The sequence below is a fragment of the Balaenoptera acutorostrata genome, chromosome 18 (assembly GCF_949987535.1).
Source record: "Balaenoptera acutorostrata chromosome 18, mBalAcu1.1, whole genome shotgun sequence".
Taxonomy (NCBI): Eukaryota; Metazoa; Chordata; class Mammalia; order Artiodactyla; family Balaenopteridae; genus Balaenoptera; species Balaenoptera acutorostrata.
Genome location: NC_080081.1, coordinates 44998120 through 45020380, shown reverse-complemented (window position 1 = coordinate 45020380; position 22261 = coordinate 44998120).

The following is a 22261-nucleotide window of genomic DNA, read 5'->3' as shown; positions in this document are numbered from 1 at the left end:
GAGCCTTGACTACCACATACCACATCTCTGGCCCTCCTACCCATCTCATTGTGGTTCCTTCCTTATACCTTTAGTTGTAGAAGATCTTTTTTGCTACTTTTCCAGTCTTTCTCATCGATAATTACTCTGTAAATAGTTGGTGTGCCCATGGCAGTAAGTGTGCTCTGGGTCTTCCTACTCTACCATCTTGGCCACTGTCTCTTTCAACATATGCTATCTTGGTAATTCATATGTATTCCTAATTAATTTAAATTATCATATCAAATATAATTTCTCATAATTATGTAAATATTTATTTACTTAATTATTTTATGTGCATATATATTATATCTCAAAAATTTAGAGGTTATTAATTAATGTTAATAAATCAAGAATATCTTTCAAATATTGAACCATCAAAGCTATTTATTTATATTTTTACTGAGCTTATATTTTTGAGAGATTCATTTCTGTTGAGTTAAATCATCCCATTCAAAATCTAAACTAAAGTAAGTTACATGTATGAGTTAGGCATAGCATGCAAGCCAATTTAACCTAAGTGATTTGTTTATGTATTAATGTGATTTGTGGAGCTCGTTTTTCTTCTCTAGTTGAAAAATGTACTCCCTCCTGTCTATGAGGTGATAGTACACCCCACCTCCCTAATGAGGCACCTAACATTTTGCAATTTCTAGCCATATAACAAGGTGATATAATTGTGTCATAGTAAATATAATGAAGCATCTCTCCTAGTTGGATTCTTTTATTATTTGTCTTTGCTTTCTATTCCCAACAGCAAACCTTATTTTAAGGAGTTTCACTGTTTAATGATATCTGTTCATGAAATTTACTGTTGGGGCTTAGACTTCCACTATAAATTTCTGAGCTGTATTGCAGTTTAGGGACTAGTGAGAAATAGAAAATAATGAGATTAATTTTCTTTTCTCAGAGGTACTATATTCCCCATAGCTATCACTCAGAGGACAATATCTTTTCTGAAAGATTGATATAAAAATAATTTATGTCACGCTAAGAGGCAGAACAAATCTATCTGCCTGGAAAAGCACATACATGCCTTTAAGAAAAGAGAAATAGCATGTGGAAAGAGTGCTTCTTAGTAATTAGGAGTGTTTATTATCCTTGTCCTATAACAATCAAAGCCTGGATTTATACAATAATATAAATTATTATATAATTTATATTTTGGATTTATATAATAATATATAATTATTCTGGATTTATATAATAATAAAAATGCTTTCAACATTTAATATATAACTATACTATTCAGGCCCCTCTATAATTTAGCTTCAGATAATTCAAGTGGAAGTTTAGTAGACTGAAAGCTTTTTTTGCTTAGAATTCTGCAACAATTATAAGAAAATATTGAAAATAAAAATCTTACTAAGCTGAAGAGATCAACTGAGGTCATTTATTTCCTTTCTTTTAAGAAATAATACCATTAAATCAAACCATCAGAAATTATAATTAACTATAACTTTGTTACAAATATCTTCTGCAATATTTCATATTTTGTAATATAAAACAAAATAAACAGATGTATAAATACCTCATTCTAATGTAGCTTATGGTTTATGGTTTTAAGGACTATCACCAGCAGGAATACAATGGTAAACAAGTATCAATGTCAGATGAGTCCAAGTGAAATGAAGATAAATTAACTCATGAAAGCTTTTTGTGTAGTACATAAATTTATTATTTTTTTCCAATTTGAAATAAATCTCCAAATAACACATTTGGCATACTTGGCTATAAAAATCATTACACCAACATGTTTGTATTATTTTTTAGTAATATATCATAAGTAATAACATTGTCTTAAATTCATGCACTGAGCCAGAGAGGTGTTCACTCATCATCTCTTATTGTATTTTCTATGAATTCCCAGACTGCAAGAGTTAAAATGTAAATATCTTCTGACTACTACCAAATTAAAACTCTATTAAACATTTTATATTTTTCTCTTTAATGTTGATAAATTGAATTTCATTGTAGATACAGCCTCAAAGGACTGTTTTTGGTTCTGAGCTTAACACTGTATTAATATTGATTTCATTATTTCAGCTTTTTTAAAAGATGCTGTAATAATCTTGTTTCAGTTGACTAGTTCTTAATTTATCATAGATAAACAGCACATTCTTAACTGGCATAATTCAGCCTTGTATAGCAAAAGAAATCTATATCTAAATTTTCCTGTTTAGTTAGGGGGGAAAAAAGTGATCATTTGAGAAAGCCCTCATGGCATTTTGGAAGGATTTGCAACCTGGGAATTAAATACTGAATTTCAAAGTCCACACTCTACCATTGTAGTCTTCTAGAGCGTTTGCCCAGTTTAACATCCTTGTGACATAATTTGTTCTCTAAGAATGTAGGCAAATTCTTATTGAGTAATCTTTAAATATTTCCAAAGTTTAAGCTACAGTAAAATAACAAATCTATTGAATGTTTACATGCATATTATTAAAAATTATGAAAATAAGTTAAAATTCAACTAAAGTTGCTTATAAAATAGTAGCACATGAATATATCTCCAGCTTTTAGGTCCCCTCCTGCTACAAATAATTTCTACAATAAACAGTTCTATTAATATTCTCTGTCATATTTTACAAAAATTGGAAAAACTGGATTCTTTTAAAATATATTTTTATCTCCAATAGCTGGCACATTATTGGCCTTGAATGTACATTATTAAACAAAAATATGATCATCAAAATGTAAAATACAGTAGCATTTCTCCACATTGCCACACTTAAGACAATAATATACAGAGGAGAAAATAGTTGACATCAGTTTCATGTACATAAGCATACTGTGTTGAGAAAGCAAAATAAGCAAACCCAGCTATTTAAAAGATGACAGGTTGATTAGGAAATAATTTCCAACATATTTATAATGTTAGTAAAGAGACCACAGCATAAAACAAATAGTAACTATAATACAGAACAATTGCCCTTTAAATATGACTGGAAGGGTTAAACATTTAAAAGCAGACTTATTGTAAATACATTAAAGAGATACATACTCACACAAAATATCCCCCAAAAGACTTAGTAACATTTAAGCCAGTTTGGAAAAGTAGGTATAGCCTTATGATCTTAAAAATAATTATAATTCCAAGCTCTGTCTCCTCAGTGTCTCTGATACATGGCTATTCTGACCAACATTCTTTCTCACATAGAACAATCTACCATGAGTCCTAGCACCCAGACTTTTATCTCTAAAACTTTTTTTATTAAACAAAACCAGAGATATTTGTAAAGTAGATAATTCCACATTGAAGCAAGAAAAAAACCAAGATAAGTCATGAAAATTCTGATGCTGCAAGAAAACAATGATGATTTCAAATGTCACGAGTAGGGCTGAAAAGACAATAGAACCAATTGGTAGGGAAACTTATTTACCAAATGGTGATAATTTGGTAATTAATACGAGTGTAATAATGGTATTTAATTGGAACAAGTTCAATCACACACACACACAAAATGTCCATAATATTACTTAAGGAAACAGTTATGAAATATAAACAAAGGACATTTTCTTATAAAAGTAGCTTGTCTATAAGTTATAGTAAATAAATGAAGAATGTTAATGCATGTATAAGTTATTTGATATAGGTGTGCTTTTATCTATCTCTATCTATTTCTTTATATCTTCCTACCTAAGTGAAAAAGGAAGGTTTATTTCAGAGAACTCTGCATAAGTTAACCAAGACAAGAACCAAGAACAGGAAAAGTTGACTGTTACTAGTTTTGACATAGATATTATCCAACAAGTAATGCCCAGTCGTATTGACATCAGATAATTATTTAGTATTTTTCAAAAGGGGGCACTAGTAGCATTTGGGATGAAGTAATTTCTCTATTTTGTGGAACTGGGGTGTATGTCTGACCTTCATTTACCTTATGCCAGTAAAGATACTCTCCCATACAAACAAAAACAAAAAAAGTCATTGTGAAAATGAAGGCCCTGACAAATATCCGTATGCTTGCTAGGGAGATGACATTCTTTTAAAGTGAGAATCAATAGGATATCTATCTCTGAAGACTTCAACTTTATTCCCTGAATTTGGAAATATATAATTGATCCAGCTGATTCATTTCTGGGAAAGGCACCTGGTTGGAAAACAGTAAAGCTTACATGAAAGACACAGGATTAAAGTCTTGTTGATAACTGAATACTTGTCCAACAATAACTCTCATGTAAAAAGAGTCTATACATGTTAAGCAGCACTGGTGTTTGTAAATTTCATTTTTGCATATGAAATTGAGTAAATAAAATTATTGCACCCAGTTTAAGGACTTGTGGTTTAGATTTACATGGTCTGATGGTAATATGTTAGGTTCAATGACAAGTCAAGAAGTAACAAATTATGAAGAAAACTTAAAAAAATAAAATAAAATAAAAAGTCTTATTGAACAAGCAAATGAAGGTAAGTTAAAAATAAAAGAGGAAGAAAGTGAATAAGTTCAAGGGAACATCTAGATTTGATAACCAAGTCAATAGTCTAATGTTTTTCTACATTATAAACAAAAGTAAATTTCATGAAATTTATAGATCTAATTTGAAAAGAAGAAACATTAAAATTTCTGGATGATAACATTTAAAAATACATTAATCACAATGAAATATGAAAATATTTTAAAAGGACATGGAAATAATTAAATACAAAGAAAAAGCTTAATGAATTAGATTGCACTTCAATTAAAAACTTGTACTTATTAAAGAGTAAAAAAACAAAAAAAGCCACAGAATGAAAAATAAGCAATTAATATAGTTGGAATAGGACTTTTAATCACAGTATTCCTACAATTCAATAACAAAAAGACAGACAATCTATTAAAAATGAACAAAATACACAATGGCCACTTTACAAAGTTACATATGCCAAACGCACAAAGAAAAACACAGACACATACACACACACACACACACACACACACACACACGGGAGATCAATTTCATTAGTCATTAAGAAATACCAAGTAAAATCATAACAAGACTATTTACCAACCAAGATGGTTTAAATTAAAAGGACAGTATCAATTGTTGACAAGAGCTGGAATAATTAACAGATCTCATACGCTACCAGCAGGAATGTAAATTGTTGCAATCATTTTGCAAAACTGGTCTTATCTTCTAAACTAAATGTTGATTTACCATATGACACAGCAATCTCATTTCCTAGGTATATATTTTACAAAATCTGTATATATGAATAATTGTACAAGAATATCCATTACAACATGTTAATAGTTCCAAACTGAAAATGTCCATCAACAATAAATGTCCATCAACAAAACAGTGAGTGAATTCATTGTATTATACAAATACAATTTAATATTATACAAAATGAAAATAAAAAACTATTGCTACATACAACAACATAAAGAAATCTCCCAAACATCACATTGAGTAAAAGAAGTAAATAAAATATATAATATGGTTTTATTTATATAAAGTTTATTTTAATGTTAGATATTAAGATAGTAATTATTGGAGAAAGGAAGGGACATAGTGATTTGGTTGATATACAAGGAGTACTTCTGGGGTGAAGGCAGTGTTCAGCGTTTTCTTTTTGTATGTTTGTTTTAATTTTGGTGAAGCTTTGCATGGGTGTTCCCATGTAAAATTTTAAAAACTGTATTGAGCTGCTAACTCATGTTTTGTATATATTTATGTATAAATTATACTTCATAAATACTTCATACTTTATAAAACCTTAAAAATAGGAGTGCTTTAAGAAGAGTATTCTTACAAGTAGTGACATTGCAAAGTGTGATTACAAAACTTAAAATTATATCTTAAGTAAAAACTAATTTTTTAAACATTATTTTTCCTCAGTTGCCATAAGATGGTTTTCTTTGGGGCCTGGTAAAATGACTATAATCTCACATAACGTATTGTAATAAGGATTATTATTATTATACAAAGAAAACACTAGAATAATATAAGTAAAATGAAATACTAAGTATACAGTATAGATATTCAAGCATTGATTCATGTAGCAATTTATTTTTAACAAATCTTTTTATATTTTGTAAGTATTTAATGTTCCAACACTACAGAGGTAAGAATAGCAGAAGGGATGGAAGAAAAATACATCTTTAGGAAATCTTGGTTCCCTTATTATACAAATAATGCTTTAGTTAATTCAAGGACAACATATTTCAGAATCCCTTTGTCCATTATTTTAACTTTCACCACTAACTCTTTGAAAGAGCCTGTGTTAAAATAGGAGAAATTTTAACTGAAAAATAAGGATAGCATAGAATGCCACTTTGAATATCAGATTGAATTGTTGGAAATAAGAACCTTAGAAGAAAGAAAGGCATTATGTATTCAGAGTAGAAGAGACAAAGCCATATATAACAAGAGTTCCACGGGTATCTATAATATTTAAAGTACTGCTGAAAGGAAGCACTGTGATTGAGTGCTGGTTATTCCTTTAGCTTTATTGCTCACACAATAGCACATGTTAAGAAATGCCTTTTTCAGATATAAATGATATAGTTAGAAAAAATATGCAATGAACCATTTATATTTTTCATAATACATTTGGCGCACAAAGGAAAACACTGATTTTAAGATATCCTTTTTAAAAGAAAATGATACACAATTTCTCAAACACACTGACTTAAATAAGAAGCTCCTAGTTTAAAAACAAGGCAAAAATAAACCTATGCAGTATTGTTTGGAACCAGAAGACAAGGAAAAAAATTATGAAAACTTTTAGTGCAAATGAAATAATTGTTAGAGATGAGACAAATTTCTATTGAGTCTGGGACTGGCGAGGGTGCTCATCAGTGACTGATGTGTCAGAGAAAGGGATCTTGGAAGTCTGTGGTTGGTAACATTTTAGTTGTCCAAGTGCTGAAATTGCTAACAAGGAAATTAAGGAGCTTCCAGAAAATATTAAGAGTTTTCCAATGCTAAGCTATTGTTCTCATTCTAACTTACTACTCAATAAAAATTTTCAATTCGTGCTTTCGAGGATTATTTCTTTGTGTGAGCATTTTTCTAATCTATTTTGGAAAGTATGATTTATTTGCATTTTGTCTTTTATTATAATTATGACATCTAATTTTCAAATCAATAATTAACATGAAGCTTTTTATAATTTTATATTTGAACATGGTATTAGAGTTTAATTATAAACTGTACAAAAATAATAAGCATGTATCCATTTTTGAAATTATTAGATATAATATCAAGTTCACTTGGATATATGTAGCAATCTCACACTACCAATCAGAAGGGACTCTTACATCTTGCCAAAGATAGGACACAAATCTCAACTGTGAAAGCAAGATGCTTCCAAATTATTCCAGATTGGAGTAAAGCTTTAGAGTATAAAAGATGAATTAGCATTCAGTTTAAAGATTTTCTGTGATTGATTGCATTCTGAAATCTAGTGGAAAGAGTTGAATGAGAATATTTGGTGAGAAACTAGAATTATATGAAATTTATTTTTGGAATCTAATTAACAGCACATACAGATTCTATGAAGTGTTTTCCTTTGTCCTTAGGCTGAAAAAAATCATCTGAGCATACTGAGAGAAATGCAAGAATTTTGGAGGTTGACCTTTAATTCTTACATTTTCCTTGTGTTCCATAGTTAGAACATAAAATTTTTAATTCAATAGATGTGCAATATTAATTCAACACAGGAAGCTTTGTTGCCTTTCTGGACAATAGATGTGTGTTAGACATCTTCTTTGTCCCATTCTATCCCATCCTCGGGTTCAATATTTCCCTCTGTCTTTCAGAAATAGTTTTCCTGTGCTCCTAGCTTTCAGGAGGTTTTAGACAATGGATAGCCCCAACTGATTAGACAGATAGAAATAAGGTTGATATACTTACTCCCCAGCACTCTTTCTGAAAAAGTATTGTGGCATTGTACTCTTCCTCAGACCAATGTTTAATTTGACACAATTATTGTCAGGTGATCTTTTCATATCCTCTAGTTTCAAATTACTGTTCTCTCTACTTGCTTCTTTAAGCATAGCAATGGTTACTTCACCCAGCTGGTAGTAACCATGGCATACTACATTATCTCTTGTGGCTTCCCAATACCATACTTTTATGAAAATCTCTTTACTAATTTTCCTCAAATTATACAGTTTGCATGTGTTATCTGTTTCCTGATAAGATATTGATTGATACTGTCAGTTACCACTATTCTTTGAAACAGGATAAATTTTCACACTTGCCAGTGGTGTAGATAGTTGGTAATCAGTGCCTATCATGATGATGGCACTGGTCTTATGATGCCAAACACACATGTTTTTGTTTATTTAACCTTTTGTTTAAATTCCACTAACTATGTTTGAAAATAAGCTGGACAGCTTGGGATACTTCATAAGCCCAATGAACTTAATATACTACTCAGGGACATGGGTACATTTAGATACCACAACTTTTCCTGGGGACACAAAACATAAACAAAAGAAAATGTCCATTCTAAGAAAATTTTTAAAAGGCTATGCTCGCTACACTAACCAGTTCTGAAAGTCTTGGCCCTCTACTCACATGGTAGAAAAATGTGGAAGTAACTCTGAGGAGAAATTAAAATATATATATTTGAATAAAAGAGAAATAAAGAAAACAGCATGTTTTGGAGTGTTTGCAGAAATAATTTTGAACATGAAGAATTGAGTTTGTGAAGTATCAATAGTTTATTGGTATAAGCCCCTATATTGGCTTAAATAGGTTAATTTTCTTGGGCGCAAAGCTTCTAGTACACCTGGAAATGTACCATATATTAAATCTTTGGGTTATTGTGAAATGCAGCATACCATTAATCCTTTGTTTAGGAACCCATATCTACTTATTTGCTTATCTACTTCGTTTTCACACCATTCACCTGGTCAGTCTAATCATGGATTATCATTTTCTTTTTGCTTTCCTCTATGCATGAAAATCAGTATATTAGATAAGTACAGCTAGATGCCATAAGAAATGGACCTTGAAATTGTGGTTGCTTTACACAATATGAATTTATGTCTCACTCAACAAAGTCCAACTGTAGGGAGAATGTGGCAGTGGGGACCTTCTTATATTCAGTTATTCAATGGCCCTGGTTGATGAGGTCTTGCATGTACTGCATGTGAGACATTGTATGAGGCTAGGTTAACCAGTGGTAGACGTTATTTCTATTCAGATTCCATTGGCCTGAACTCAATAACATGCTAACTGCAAGGCAAGCTAAAAAAATAAACTCCAGTTCTGTGCTCAGAAAGGCAAAGAAATAGGTTTAGTGAAGAGCTTGCCAATCTCTTCTAAAATCAGTCATACTTCAAGTAGTCTCATATCTCTGGTTGATAAACTTAAATTTCCTAAATGTTCTCCCAGCCTTTGGTCTCCAGACAATGCACACTGCAATATATATTTCAAATGGCCATATTTTTAAAACATAAATTATTTACACTTTAGTGAATAATTTAAAGATTTACCTATCTCTACTAAACAAAGTCAAAGCTTAATATGAAATATAAATAAGACTTTACAATGAGTAAAATTTCTTTGTGTGCCTGAATGTGTCAGAAATTGTTAAGCAATAGACCAGAGACATATAAAGGGAAACCTAGCTCAGACCTTGGGTCAGCTAGTCATTGCACACTGGGGTGAGAGATATTTAAACTGCATATACAATGTGACAATTTCTATTACTCAGCTAATGATAAAATCCTATGGAATCTTAGAAGCATAGATGCTGGGAACTGTATTTTAAAGGATGATCAGGGTTTAGCAGACAGAGAAGAAAATAAAAGATATTCCAGGTAGAGGATAAAACCAAATTGTAAATCATTGTTTTACTTAAATTATTCCTCTAAAACACATCATGAACCATCTCTGCCAATAAGGGAGAATAATTATGTGTTTTATAATTATATAATAGAAAGATCCTACTGTACGTAAAAATTGACTATAACAAGTAGCAATATAATTGTTCTGTTTATGTGATATAAAGGAAAAATTATTATGCCATTTTTTTCTCGACTCATTTTCCCCATTTTTTAAATTCCTAGAATTTATAGACAACATCTATCTTTGCAAAAAATGATCTCTGAGAATTTCTATTTTTAAAGAAATGTTTTAATGACAAATTTAAAGCAGTCAAAAATTGATATTTAATGAATTCTGATCATTTTAGAAGAATGGTTAAAAAGAGACGACACCTGAGAGATAGAATGAAAGTTATAAGAATTTGCAGTCAGTGGCAGAAGTGATCTCCAATGTAAAGAAAAACCAGTGGGAGAGAGGGTACAAAGGAAGACAGAGAAAGACACAGGGAGAGAATGAAGGAGAAGGGGGGTGTCTAGAGAGAGCTGGAATAGCTATGTAGGCTGATAATGGAAAGAATTTAAGAGACTTAAATTGAAAAAACCTGGAAGAATGGACGACCTATGGGCTAAGGGACATTTGAGAAATAAAGGAAAGAGATCTTTAAAAGATGGTATGGAAATGTAAGAAAATCAGATTAAAGTATGTTATTATTGCCTATGATGTGTACAAGTTCAGGGAGAAAAATATATCTTTAAAGTCTGAATATAGTTTACATATTTTAGTATTTCAAAAGTGTCATCATGGTGAGAGGCACTTTTAAAGTGGAGGTACAACAATATTTTTTAGTGCTGTCTTTTCCTCTCCCTCTCCCCCATGTGTGTATGTGTCCTTCATTCAGTTCCAGGCTGACTGCTTGTCACATTCCCACTTGGATCTTGATGTGTAGCTGAGTCTTAGTTAAGATTTAGTTCCTACCCAAATAACTTATGATGAAGCTTAAATACCAACTAAGATATGTGAAATTTTGATTGAAGATTCAGGTAAAGTGAGATTGACATTTCTGGCTAACATATCTTGTTGGTTCAACACACCAATCTGGAAGCTCCTACATTGTTTTCAGTTACAGAGTTCCCTTCTCTTTTCATTTCTTTTATTATTATGTAAATAAGACGTGGTCATTTTAGAGAACAGAATAGAATATACATAGAAATGAATTTAACTAAAAAATCACCTACGTTTCTCTACTCAGAAAAAAATTCTGTCAATTTCAAGACTTTTGCCATGTTTAGGTTGCGGTGTTTTGCTCAGTACACACATTTAAAAATACAACCATGTTCAATATACTGTTCATATGAAATGTTTTAATTAAATAATAGTATATCTTATGCACTCTATATTCTACCATGTAAATACATTTAATTTTATAAGGTATTTTAATATTGTTATGACATACAACAATTTGGATTCACCAAAATTTACTAAACCAATATTATTGTTAAACATTATTCTGTAAATATTTGTATTCTCATAAGTAATGACACAATTAACATCCTTTTAACTAAATATTTATGCATATCTTTATTTTATTCTCAGAAAAAAAATGTTTCTGTATGAATTTCTGAGGCCAAGGTTATGCACAGCTTAATGCATTTGATTCGTGTTCTCAAACTTCCCTCTAGAAAAGTTATACACATTTACAAATCCCATAGGCAGTGTTTGAAGGTAACTATCTTTACACTTGATTGCAATCTTTGAATAAACGTACTTTAAATTCTTGATCTACAACATTTACACTGGAAGTTGTGAATAATTGCTTAAGTATCCTACCACACATTTTCTGGCTTGAATAATTGTGCCAACACTCTGCCTTTGTACTGGGGAAAATAGTGCTATATTTTTCCATTTGTTAATATTTTATAAGGCTGAGTGAGATTATCCCAAAACATGCAAGAGCATTTCTTAGAAAATACAAGAGTTTCAGGATAAAGAATGGCTACCTCAGTGGGTCATACTGATTTACTCTAAGCCAGAGGGTAGGATACTAGTTGTTCTACTACATATCTGAGGAACAAAATTTGGTATGTTAGTAAAGGACACTCAAATTCTCCAAAGTATTTTTTCACATAATAATGAGTTCTATTCATTAATTCAAATTTATTTTGATATGTTAATGTTTTCACAAGTAATTATTTTTAATTTCCAAGGAAATAATAAATTCATGAAGCTTAAGCTCATTCCTTTAATTTTCTTTTGAATTATTTTTTTTTATTTTCTGAAATAATCTAATAGAAATGAACATTTTATTTCTTTTACAATTTTAAGATATAGATGGAAAGTTTGTAAATTAAATATATTTCACATAATAGAAACTTCTTAGAGAAGAAATTATTTCATCAAGATTGCAAAAGAGATAATCTTTCACAAAAATTAATAATGTATAGATCATTGAGCTAGTTTTTTGTGATAATTGCTTGGAAAATGCAAAAATTAAATGGTCAATTTAATGAGACATTATAAAACGTGAGCAAAAAAAAAAAAAAGAAGATTAAACATTAATAACATAGTGTATGTTACAGCCCATCCCTGCTCATGCACACATTCTCCAAACTGTTCTTCACTTGTCTGTCATATAGGATCATGATGATCTTCATGGCAATATTTTCCTTGAATAAGAGAGTGATGGGATGGAAGGAAGGTGAACTAATTATAGGCATGGTTTGTCCTTTGAGTAGTAACTCTGAACCCAGCCTTCAGGGCCTGTCACTATTTGTGGCACTGCCTTTTAGTCTTGACAGTAAAAAAGACCTGCACCACTTCTCTCAGTTTTAGAATGCTGCTACTTAAAATTTATTAATCTCTGTCATCTCCAAAGTGTTGGCAAGGATCTTGTCAACTTTTCTATTACACTATTTAATGATTTTAATGTTGAATATGAAATAACAGCAATTAAGACAAAAGTGGAAACCTATACAAGTCTTCACTAATTAAATTTAGACTACTCCAGAACTTTATTAGTTTTAATTATATAACAATTTATTTAACATTTGTTCATTTGAGGGAGATACACAGGAAATAACCCATTGGTAAAGACACTCACATTTCTTATTTATTCATCAGTTCATACTGTCACACATGCCCCTCTAGAGCTCTCAATCATAACTGATCTAAACTTGCCAATATAATACTACCTGTCATTTGAAATGTAGATGTCTAGGGTTTCCTTTTTCTTTGTAACTATGCTTAAATGCAAAGTTTCACTTGAGTAATAGAACTTTATTTCTATATCATGGTCTATTGGAAATTAAACTCTATGAGTCATATGGAGCAGGCCTCTAAAGTGGGAAGACAAATAATGTTGGATGTAATTATGCCATGTATTAAGTGGACACTAATATATAAAATGTCAATTTTAAGTGGAAACGTTGTGTTCTCTAGAGTTAGAAAAAAGTCTAGGAAACAAATATATGTCAACCTGCATCAAATAAGTTATTTTTTGATTAAATCGTTAAATCTGAGGATTCCTTTAGAATACTGTCTTTTGGCCTTTCGTATTTTAATGAAAACCTAACATGAATGTTGTTTCTACCACTACTACTCCTCCCCATCACACCTCTTCTCTTCATAAAGTTGTAGGAGACAATTATTCAAGTCAATTGACAGGACAGCTACAAATGACTTAACTCTAGATTGAATGCCTTTTTTTCCTATTAACAGGATTATATGTATTTCTATCTAGAGGTGAATTTACAAATTAGTCACAACTAAATTTGGAGAGAGAATTATTGGATATTAATGTTTAGTGACTTACCAAGAAAATAACTATATATTCTTTTTGCAATCTATAAATTTAGATCAGTGTGTTCCAGTCAAGATTGCAGAGTAGAAGGATGTAGAAATCACCTCCTCCCACAAATATTGAAAATATATCTACAAATGGAACAATTCTCATAGAACACCTACTGAACACTAGGAGAAGACCTCAAACCCCTGAAAGGACAAGCAAGATCTCCATGTAACCAGGTAGGATAAAAGGAAAAAAAAAATGAGGAAAGCAGGATGGGACCTGCACCTCTGGGAGGAAGCTGAAAAAGAGGAAAGGTTCTCACACCCTGGGAAGGTTCCGCATCATCAGGGAGATCAGTCAGGAAAGAAAGGGAGCTTCAGAGGCTCAGAGGAGAGAGCAAAAATCGGTTGTGGGAGGCAGGACAGAGAGAGGCCTACACAGACTGTCATGCCATCACACTGTGCTTTCCATCCTGAGACGTGTGTCTGCTGGTATGTGCAGGGGCTGGGTGCTGGAACTCGGGGTTTAGAGGACAGACCTAGGGACTGATGTTGGCTGCACAGAGACAGCCTGAAGGGGCTGAAGTGTGGTACGGACACAACCAGGGGTGTTTTCAGAAGAAGCCTGGGCCCACCACAGAAGCAAAGCACCACTGTTAAGTGGCACATGAAGGGAAGCGAGGGGCCACCACTGCAGGCTCTTTCTCCATGCATCAACCTCTGCCTCCATGAGCTTCAGGAGAGCATGCCCCAGCTGCCCATTCCTGTGAGTTTCCTTGGCCAAGCCACCACCTTGGTGGGCTCTTGTTTCCCAGCCACCACCTCAGGGGCTCCTACCTCTGTAGGCTCTCATGCCCAGCTACCACTGCCTCAGGGGCTCCTAACTCAGTGGGCTTCCACATCAACTGCCTCCTTGGCAGGATCTGGGAGCAGATGCCAGCTGATTGCCCTCACAGAAGCAGGACTGAAACCATGGCTGAGCTCCAGGGGCTGCATGACTTAGTAAGCAGGGCTGAAATCTCTCCCCATAGCTGCACAAGCCACAGATTTACACATCTGCCACCGGTTTTGTAAATTCAACACCTGCAGGAAATCCAAATAGACAACAGGTGCTCCTACAGCTGGCACAGGTCTGGCCTTAGCAACTGTGGATTTTGTGGGCAAGTGCACATTGGGGCTGGATGGGGCCAGGGTCTGAGCTGCCACCATAGCTCCAACAGTGGGTCCAGGCACACAACTACTGGAGTCATGGGACCTGACTTCAGTGGACCTGTGCTGATGGCCTTGTGAAAACAACACCTGAGTTACACCAGGGCTAATTGCCAGCATCACCACTATTGAGGCAGGGCCAAGGACAGTACCAGCAACTGTGTACTTTGTAAGCCCACACAATGGGTGAAAGGTGACATCACAGAGCACACTCAATGGTGAACATCTCTGGCAGAGGAATACTCAGTGGCTCCTCTCCCAGTGGGAGTGATCCAATCCCATCTACCTCACACTGCAGCTCAGAAATGCAGCTCAGAAATGAACTTGGGTTCTTCTACTCCAATATCTAAGGAGAAAATCCTGCCTCTGACAGGGCAGTGACAACCACAGAGCAAAGAGGAGGTCCCACTCAATATCCAGTGCAGGTTCTGGTCACCACAACACCACTCACTTCTTCTATCAAGGGGATAACAGCCAGCATACACCAAGGAAAGATGCAGCAGGCATCTACACTAGAAACAGCCCTCACACCAAAAAAGACTAAACCCACACAGGCTACACAGGACATTCCCACATAAAAATAGCCCTCCAAGACTCCAGAGTTCTCCTAAGCTCATAAAATGAGAGAAATATAAATAAAATAAAGAAGCAGAGGAACCACTCCCCATAAAAAGATCAAGAGAATTCCCCTGAAAGAACAAACAATGAAATAGACCTCTTCAGTCTATTAGTTCAAAAAGGAGATAATGAAAACACTAAAGGAATTAAAAAGGACTATTGATAGAAATGCAGATTACTGTAAAAAGAACTAGAAACTATAATAAGGATCAAAGAAAATTAGAAAATTTATTTGCTGATATGAAAGCTGAGCTAAAGGCAATGAATGGCAAAATGAATAATGCAGAAGAATTAATAAGTGATGTAGACAATAGAATAATGGAAATTCCCTAATCAGAACAGCAGACTGAAAGCCAAATAAAAACAAAAAGTGGAAGCAATATAAGAAACCTATGGGATAATATAAAGCAGGCCAATCTACACATAATAGGGATTCCAGAAGGAGAAGAAAGAGAAAAGGGGATTGACAATGTATTTGAAGAAATTATGGCTGAAAACTTCCCAAACCTAAAGAAGGAAACAGATATCCAGGTACAGGAAGCACAAAGGGTCCCAAACAGAATAAACTCAAACAGACCTACACAATGGCATATTATAATAGAAATGACAAAATTTAAAGATAAAGTGAGGATTCTAAAGGCAGCAAGGGAAAAGCAAAGAGTTAATTAAAAGGGAACACCCATAAGTCTATCAGCTGATTTCTCTACAGAAACGTTGCAAGCCAGAAGGGAGTGGCAAGATATATTCAAAGTCCTGAAAGGGAAAAATATGCAACCTAGGATACTCTATCCAGCAAGATTATTTAGAATAGAAGGAGAGAAAAATAATTTCTTAGACAAGCAAAAACTAAAAGAATACAGCAATACTAAACCTATCCTCAAGGAAATATTGAAAAGACTTCTCCAAATAGAAAAGAAGTAATAATCTATAGGAAAGAGAAAATTACAATTAGAAAGTAAATCACTTAAATAAACCAACATACAGATTAAAAAAAAATTAAGAAATTTCTATGAAAGCAATGATAGTCACAATGAACAGCAAAAGGATGAAAATGAAGATGTGAAAGAGGACATCAAAATCATAAAATGTGGGGGAGAAGAGTAAGAAAATGTAGAATTTTTCTAGAATGTATAAGAGCCTACATGATTACCAGTCTAAGGCAAGTAAATATAGAAAGTGGTTAATGTACTTGAGAAGCAGGGTAACCACAAATCAAAAACAGACAATAGATTCACAAAAACCAAAAGAAGAGACCATAAACATAATATAAAAGCAAATCATAAAAATCACAAAAGGAAAAACAAAAAGAAAAAGAAAGAGACAAAGAGGAAATATAAAATCAATGAGAAAACACAGTTTAAAATGGCAATAAATACATATCTATCAATAATTACCTTAAAGGTCAATGGACTAAATGCTCCAATCAAAAGATTTAGAGTGGTAGACTGGATTAAAAAAAAAAAAAAAAAAGAGCCTACAATATACTACCTACAAGAGACCCACCTTAGGGCAAAAGACACACACAGATTGAAAGTGAGGGGATGGAAGATATTTCATGCAATCTAAATGACAAGAAAGTGGGAGCTGCAATACTCATATCAGACTAAATAGACTTTAAAACAAAGGCTATAAAGAAAGATAAAGAAGGACACAATATAATGACAAAAGGATCAATACAAGGAGAGGCTATTGAACTCATCGACATATATGCAACCAATATAGATCCACCTTAATACATAAAACAAATACTAACAGACATAAAGGGAGAAATTGATGGGAATACAATAGTAGTAGGAGACACATCAATGGACAGATCTTTGTGACAGAAAATCAATGACAACAGAAATCCTAAATGACACAATAGAACAGTTGACTTAATTGATATTTTCAGGACTTATCCAAAAGAAGCAAAATACACATTCTTTTCAAGTGCACATGGAATATTCTCTAGGATTGACCACATACTAGGGCACAAAACAAGCCTAAACAAATTTAAGAGTATAGAAATTATCTCAAGCATATTTTCTGACCACAACAGCATGAAACTAGAAGTCAACCACAGAAAAAGAAACTAGGAAAAAACAATTACATGGAGACTAAACAACATGCTACTAAAAACCAATGGGTCAACAATGAAGTCAAGAAGAAATTTAAAACTGCCTTGAGGCAAATGACAATGAAAACACAGCCATAAAAAATCTTTGGGATGCAGGAAAAACAGTTCTTAGAGGGAAGTTCATAGCAATACCAACCTTGTCTAAGAAACAAGAAATATCTCAAGTAAACAACCTAACCACCACCTAAAATAATCAGAATAAGAAGAACAAATAAAATCTAAAGTCAGCAGGAGGAAGGAGATAATAAAGATAAGAGAGGAAATAAATAATTTAGAGATTGAAAAACAATAGAAAAAATCAAAAAAAAAAAAAAATAGCTGGTTCTTTGAAAAAGAAACGATAATTGGCAAACCTATGGCCAGGCTCACCAAGAAGAAAAGAGAGAAGACCCAAATAAACAAAATAAGAAAAGAAAGATGAGAAATCACAACTGATACCACAGAAATACATAAAAACATAACAGAATCTCCAAACAATTATATGCTAACAAATTTGACAACCTAGAAGAAATGGACAACTTTCTATAAACATACAGCTCACCAAAACTGAATCAAGAAGAAATGAAAAAAAAAAAAAAAAGAAGAAATGGATAACTTGAACATACAGCTCACCAAAACTGAATCAAGAAGAAATGGATAACTTGAACAGACTGATCACTAGAAGTGGAATAGAATCTGTAAAAAAAAAAAAAAAAAAAATACTCCCTACAAACAAAAGTCTAGGGCCAGATGGCTTCATAGGCAAATTCTAGTAAACATACAAGGAAGAACTTATACAGATCCTTCTCAAACTCTTCCAAAAAATTGAAGAGGAAGGAACATTCCGAAAGACAGTCTATGAAGCCACCATCACCCTGATACTAAAACCAGACAAAGACATTACCAAAAAGAAAATTACAGTCCAATATCTCTGATGAATATAGGTGCAAAAATTCTCAACAAAATATTAGCAAACTGAATGCAAGAACATGTAAAAAAGAACATATTAAAAAATCCCCACAACCAAGTGGATTCATCCTAGGGTCACAAGGATGGTTCAACATACAGAAATCAGTCAATGTGATACAACACATCAACAAAAGAAAAGACAAAAAACACATGATCACCTCAATAGATGCGGAAAAAGCATTTGATAAAATCAACATCGATTTATGATAAAAACTCTTACCAAAGTGGGTAGAGAGGGAACACATCTCAACATAATAAAAGCTATTTATGACAAACCCACAGCCAATATACTATATACCTAACAGTGAAAAGCTGAAAGCCTTCCCACTAAAATCTGGAACAAGACAAGGATATTCACTCTCACCACTTCTCTTCAACATAGTATTGGAAGTCCTAGCCACAGCAACAGACAAGAAAAGTAAATTAAAGGTATTCAAATTGGTAGGGAAGAGATAAAATTGAAATCAGTTTCATGTCTTTACACTCACGATGAAATAACAGAAAGGGAATGAAAACAAACAATCCCTTTTAAAATAACATCAAAAAAATAAAATACTTAGGAATAAACCTCACCAAGGAGGTGAAAGACTTATATGTTAGAACTATAAAACATTAATAAAGGAAATTGAAGATGATTCAAAGAAATGAAAAGTTATCCCATGCTCCTGGATTGGAAAAATTAATATTTTTAAAATGACAATACTACCCAAAGCAATCTACAGATTTAATGTGATCCCTATCAAATTACCCATGACATTTTTTAGAGAACTAGAACAAATAATACTAAAATTTGTATGGAACCATAAAAGACCGAGAATTGCCAAAGCAATCCTTAGGAAAATGAGCAAAGTAGGAAGCATAAACCTCCCAGACTTCAAGCAATACTACAAAGCTACAGTCATCAAAACAGGCTGGTGTTGGCACAAAAACAGACATATGAATCAATGTAACAGAATAGAGAGCCCAGAAATAAACTCTCACACTTATGGACAATTGGTCTTCAATAAATGAGGCAGAAATATACAGTGGGGAAAAGACAATCTCTTCAGCAAGTGGTGCTGAGAAAGCTGGACAGCTGCATGTAAAACAATGAAGTTAGAACACACCCTCACAGCATGAACAAAAATAAACTCAAAATGGCTTAAAGACTTAAATATAAGACGTGACACCATAAAACTCCTAGAAGAGAACATAGGCTAAGCATTCTCTGACAAATCGTACAAATGTCAGTCTCCCAAAGCAATAGAAATAAAAGTAAAAATAAACAAATGGGAGGTAATCAAACTTATAAGCTTTTACACAGCAAAGGAAACTGTAAAGAAAATGAAAATATTTGCAAATGATGCGACCAACATGGGCTTAATTGCCAAAATATACAAACACTTCATACAACTCAATAACAAGAACAAAAAAAAAAAAAAACCCAAGTGAAAAATGAGCAGAAGAGCCAAATAGACATTTCTCCAAAGAAGACATACAGATGGCCAATAGACACATGAAAAGATGCTCATCATCACTAAATATTGGAGAAATGCAAATCAAAACTACAGTGAGGTACCACCTCACATCAGTCAGAGTGGCCGTCATTAAAAAGTCTACAAATAATAAATGTAGGAGAAGGTGTGGAGAAAATGAAACCCTCTTACACTGTTGGTAGGAATGTAAATTGATGCAGCCATTATGGAAAACAGTATGGAGGTTCTTCAAAAAACTATAAATAGTGTTGCCATTTGATCCAGCAATCCCACTCCTGGGCATATACCTAAACAAAACTATAATTCAAAAAGATACATGCACCCCTATGTTCATAGCAGCACTATTTACAATAGCCAAGACATGGACACAACCTACATGTCCATTGACAGATGAATGGATAAAGAAGATGTGGTATATATATATATATATAATGGAATATTACTCAGCCATAAATAAGAATGAAATAATGCCATTTGCAGCAACATGGATGGGCCTAGAGATTATCATACTAAGTGAAGTAAGTCAGAAAGAGAAAGACAAATACCACATATCACTTATATGTGGATTCTAAAGTATGACGCAATTGAACATATATACAAAATAGAAACAGACACACAGACATAGAGAACAGATTCATAGTTGCCAAGGGGGTGGGGATGTGAGGCAGGGAACGATTGGGAGTTTGGGGTTAGCAGATGCAAACTATTATATATAGGATGGATAAACAACAAGGTACTATGGTATAGCATAGGGGACTATATTCAATGTCCTGTGATAAACAATAATGGAAAAGAATATGAAAAAGAATATATATATGTATACCCGAGTCACTTTGCTGTACAGCAGAAATTTACACAACATCATAAATCAAATATAATTCATTTACATTTAAGAAAGAAATAAAAATAAAAATTTAGATCACATTAGGATAGAAAACCCTTGGCTCCCAATTTGCAATGCAGACCCCCATCATCTGACAAACCTATATTTGATGTCATTAACATTAACATAACATAGAATATATTAATTACCATTTTAACATTTTTTCCCAAATTTTCCAATAATGCTCTAGACTTATGTTCAAAAAAATAAAGAGCAAAAAAGATTAAAGATTTGATTAAATATCTGGTAAAATATCTCAAAATATATCTAGGTAGCAATATTACTATTGGAGCAAATTCAGTATTTTATGTGACTGCTGAAGTCACGTACATATACAGATTTGTCATTCTCTACTGTGAATATTGTAAATATGTTATTATAGACTTTGGATTAATCCAGAGACTTGAAAAGTGACAGAAGTTTCTCCAATAAATTTAGTCATAAAATAACTAAAACTTCACAACTGCCCACAATAAACTGTTATAAAACTATGATCAGAATTTAGAAGATACTTCCTGTCTGGTTGAAATTGTTTGTAAAAAAGAGATTGCTGAAACCATAAATCTAAGCACTTATTCTGAAACTTGCATAGATTGTGCATTTAAAAATTACAGATTGGAGATTTTAAGATCCTATGCAGTTTTAAAGCATAAAATCATTTGAAAGTGTGATATGAAGCAATATAATATCAGGACATCTTTTTCTGGGAACAGAAGAATTTAATATTTTGATGATATTTCCCAAATTTGTAGTTAAACTATATGTACTAAAAAAGTGATATATTTCTTCAACTGCAATAATGTTTATCACTTGAATTTTTTCTTTTTCCCTGATTTTTTTTCAGGTCTATGTTATTGTCTTCATTTTACATCCTCTAGTTTTTTTGTTTTGTTTTGTTTTTCTTTTAATTTTTATTGGAGTATAGTTGCTTTTCAATGTTGTGTCAGTTTCTGCTGTACAGCAAAGTGAATCAGTTATACATGTACATACTTCCACTCTTTTTTAGATTTCCTACATCCTCTAGTCTTTTGGGTTTTTTTAAATTTTTATTTATTTATTTATTTATGGCTGTGTTGGGTCTTTGTTTTCTGTGTGAGGGCTTTCTTTACTTGCAGCAACAGGGGCCACTCTTCATCGTGGTGCATGGGCCTCTCACTCTCGCGGCCTCTCTTGCTGCAGAGCACAGGCTCCAGATGCGCATGCTCAGTAATTGTGGCTCACGGGTCCAGCTGCTCCACAGCATGTGGGATCTTCCCAGACCAGGGCTCGAACCTGTGTCCCCTGCATTGGCAGGCAGATTCTCAACCACTGCGCCACCAGGGAAGCCCCAGATATTCAATTCTTAATGATTCATTCTTGGAATGAAGTTTAGATACTTGTAAACTGTGTTTATCTTTTCAAAAATATAATAACTCCTAGTTTTATTAATTTTTTCAATTGTAT